General features: G+C 32.8%; 1 long non-coding RNA gene across 1 annotated transcript; it reads right to left on the reverse strand.

Annotated features, from left to right (window-relative positions):
• Window positions 1-2,247: 2,247 nt before the first annotated feature.
• LOC127724107 (uncharacterized) lies at window positions 2,248-3,543 on the reverse strand. The gene is made up of 3 exons (XR_007992359.1): window positions 3,426-3,543; window positions 2,901-2,966; window positions 2,248-2,320 (listed from the first exon to the last, which is right to left on the reverse strand). It is a non-coding gene; the product is annotated as an uncharacterized LOC127724107 (long non-coding RNA).
• Window positions 3,544-4,352: the final 809 nt, after the last annotated feature.

Consider the following 4,352-nt stretch of genomic DNA (forward strand, 5'->3'; position numbering starts at 1 on the left):
AAGTTTAAATGATGTTCAGTGTTTTGTAACGTTTTGAAACGGAAATGTTTCTCAGCCTTTCGAGTACGACTTCAGATTATTTTTACTGTTTCATTTCCGTTGATCAATCATCAGAACGCAGACGATTCTAGAGCAAGAATAGTTAAACTGTCTGAAATTCAAAAATCAGAAATTACATCTGACAATGTTGACAAAAAATCCATCGTGAAATTGCGAAAAGACAAGTTCATATATGAATTTCTGTATCTTCTTCTACTTTAAGGTAAGTTGCTTAGTTTAATTGAAGAATTGAAATCATTTAATAAAAGTGTTATGAACTGGTTGTTTCTGTATTGGCCCTGTTATAGATTCTCGATCAGCTGTATTGGCCCTCGACTCTTTTTCGAGTCGAGGGCCAAATCAGCTGATCGAGAATCTATAACATGGCCAATACAGAAACAGCCAGTTCATTACACTATAGTAGTAACGATGGCTAATTATGATTGAAATACAAATTTAAAATACAAAATATGTTAGAATTTTAATTGAAACTTGAAATAAACCAAGACCTTTTAAAAAGTTGTCCTCGCTACCAAGTATTATTAAAATGAATAAGTTTTTTATATTATTTATTTTAAAAAAGAATCAAGGAATTAAAAAAAATCACGGAGCTTCATACCTTTTTTTATAATTTGAATAAAAATTCATAATGAGTGAAATGTTCATATTAAAATCAGTTACTGAATCTCTTCAAATATATTTGATGATTTAATGACTTTTTTTCAGTTTGCCCTCCGGACTTTTTCTTAGGTTCCCTAGCAAAAAAAAAATACTTGATACTGGCACATACTGTGGTAGTGTTAAACCAGTTTTTATTTCCATTACCTGCAGTTGGATGAAATCTGTCAATGAATAAGAAACAACACTATAAGAGGTGCCATTAAGTCTCCGGATACTTGAAATTGGTAGTGTTTGAGAGTGTTTAAAATCATCAGACAATAAGAAGATAGATGTATGATTGCTCACTGTTCAGTGGCAAAAATATCATGCACATTTAGGGCGGCCATTTCACGGATGACGAGCATCTGAGATCACAAACGGTTTTTGTGGGGTTCGCGTTGCTCAGTCTAAAGTTTTTTTTCATCTTCTTTATTGTCTACTGGTTTGTTTGATTTTTTTTTTTTTTTTTTTTGTCTTTTGTACGTTTTTTTCGCCTTGGCGTCAAATTGTCATCGATTTATAAGTTTGAATATCCCTTTGATATCTTCCACCTCACTTTTAAATGAATTAGCTGGTATATCAAGCCAGTAGAACTAACTGTTGAAGGCTGTAATAGCTTTACCGAGTTTCATTAAAATTATGTTTCAAATTGCTGAAAGATGTTAACCTATCCCTAGTGTTGATTTATTATTTTTCAACATGTTAGTCGGTATATTGAGAACAGAATAAAAAGTGCATGTTGACCACTATATATGAATAAAAAGACGATAGGGTTTACGAAAATGAGAAAAGATTATCGGAAGGGTAAACTATATGCGTTTTAGACAAACGTCGAACAAAACCTGCAAAACATACCGAATATGCACAATGTGTGGAATGATTTAGTAGACTACATAGATTTGAAGTCAACAACGAAGGCGTAACCATTGACAACGTTCATGACTTGTGACAGTTGTTGTATCAAAATACCCGTATGATACATATACACAAAGCGATTTTTTTGGATTTTTCTTCATCAGAAATACTCAAAGCCAAGGAAGTACGAGTCTTATTGAGTACCTTAAAATATCAGCAGCTATATGACCAAAAAGGACATAAAAAGATTAGATAAATACATCCAAGGTTAACTAAGCAAAATTGTAAGCTTAAAATTATAACAAAACATGCAAATTAATATTTATTTTATGCTATCATGCCCTGAAATAGCTTTCTCATTCGCCTATGAAATATCCAGAAATAAAAGAATACTTATAACCACCCATATGCTCTGTTGATGAACTTTGGTGCTTCAAATAAACGACGTCGCCTTCCTTTAGCTCCAAAACTGGACTTGCAGTTCCAGTCGCACCATAGATTTTTGCCCCATAAACATAAATAATCGGTTTTCCATTGACGACAATAGCCATATTCAATGAGTTACCATTGGTTGAAAATACTGTGAACGAAAACTGGTAGATGCCAGACTTTGGAACTGTAAATTTTCCGGTTTTAGGATCATAACCTCCGCCTCTGTTCAGAATTACTGTATCGAACTTAGCTATGGCACTTTTCCCACTTAGCGTTAAAGGATTTGGAGATAGTGCTGCTGTAAAGGCAGGTCTATTCTTTCCATTGCTATCACCTGTAATATTCACATATAAATGGAATAAGCTATATATGAATTGTAGGCAAACATAAAAAGGATGAGTGAGAGAGCAAATGTAATACAATAAAGTGATACGACTCGAAATTATTTAGAAAAACGGGTAACACCCTTTAATGTTATCTTTAAATTGTAAGCGGCGGATCCAGAAAATTGTGTTTTTTTTTTTTTTTTTTTTTTTGGGGGGGGGGGGGGGGGATTGGAACTTAAACAAACCAACATTCAAAATATACAACATTTTTTTATTGATATTGTTGTAATTATGGTAGTTACAAAACAAATTGTAACACACTGTTTTTTTCTTTCCAGAATATTGTGTTTCCTTGTGGACTAGCGCGACTCGACATGTTAGCTTTGTACAAAGCAGGGTTTATATTAATTACACATTACTATGTTCTAGTCCAGAATATAGATGCAATTTGCCACTGTACGTTTAACAGTCATACATCATTTTTCTTCAATGTCTTCGAGTAAAAGTGTAAATCTTAATTAATAATCTGATGCATGCTGTCTATAATGCATCTTTTTTTAAATTAAACAAATTAATAATATATATTACCATGATTGGTGGAACCGGATTTTAAAGCAACTAACGTATTCCAAAGGTTATCAAAGATCTTCTTTTCTGAAAAGATGAATCATATAAATACATATGAGCAACACACTGAGTGCCGAATTAGGACGGTTATTTGCTTACCCTTTCGGATCACCATAGATTACGACCGGTTTTTTGTTGTTGTTTGGATTCATTTTGCTTAGTCTTTTGTTTTCTATGTACATAGTGTAGTATTGTTGACGTGTTTGTATCTCAGTTGGTTTTTTTTTCGCATGGCGTTGTCAGCTTCTCTTCGACTTATGAGTTTTGAAAGTCCTATTTGTATCTTCTGCCTCTTTTGTATTTGGTTGTTTCGTTGTGTATTTCGTATTTTATGTTTTTTTTTTCTTTTTTCTTTTTTTCTTTTGTTTCTACTGTTCATTGCTTTATTTGAAATAATTAATTGTCAAACTATTAAAAGAATGAATATTTTTACACATACTTATTAATATTCCGAAATAAATATTTAAACGAAAAAAGTAGTATTACCAACTGCAGAACATGATCCTTCTGCCTCCGCCTCGAAATGCATCACAAAATTACAGACGAGGATAAAACTCCACATACAATTCATAGCTGTTGTTTTGAATTAGGCAGTTCAAAGGTGTTTGGTAATCATGAACCAAATGCCGTATTATATTCTTTTAAATTTACGGATTGCGTGGTGCCATAATGAACGTTTGCCAACAAAAAAAACTGCCAAAGTGTGATATTCAATTCTATACATGCAATTTGATACATGTATGTACACTTCACACACGAATCTAATCACGGCTAATGTCAAAAGTATCTCTCATTATTTTGGATGTATCTTGTTACGCTAAAGGTTTTGTCAAGGCATAAAAAATACGTTGGACTGTTTTAAACCGCGTTCCCTCATTCAGAGACCTTAGTTAAAAATACTGATAGAGGCATAGTCGATTCCCCCTGTAGTTGTTTCACACTTAGGGTCATATTAAAAAAAGTTGTAAACCCTACAAGATACATGTACTACACAGAAAAATAAGGATTGAGCAACTTGAAATCGGTATACAATATACATTGGTACTTAACTTTAAATTTTAACAAGATCTGGGAAAAGTTTTAAAAAAACTTCGGACAAGATATTTTATCCCTTTCCCTATATTTTATATTTTTATTTTTCTTTAATTAAGGTCTTTCCTTTTCCAAACGGGAAAGACCTTACTGTATTTCTTCTGATTATTATTATTCTTTTTCCGCCAAACTTTGACGAAGTTAGCAGCCTTAACCGTAAGACATGTCGCTTTCAGGTTCGTACTTTCTATTGTGTAACAAATACCTATCTGGAACTCACCCTGTGAGTCGTAAAATTTTGTCGGACCGGAGTTATCTGCCCGAAACCTAAAAACCTTGTTATCATTCAAACACATTATTTGTTTACATTCAACCGGCAAA

The sequence above is a fragment of the Mytilus californianus genome, unplaced genomic scaffold, assembly GCF_021869535.1.
Source record: "Mytilus californianus isolate M0D057914Y unplaced genomic scaffold, xbMytCali1.0.p SCAF_14, whole genome shotgun sequence".
NCBI classification, from domain to species: Eukaryota; Metazoa; Mollusca; class Bivalvia; order Mytilida; family Mytilidae; genus Mytilus; species Mytilus californianus.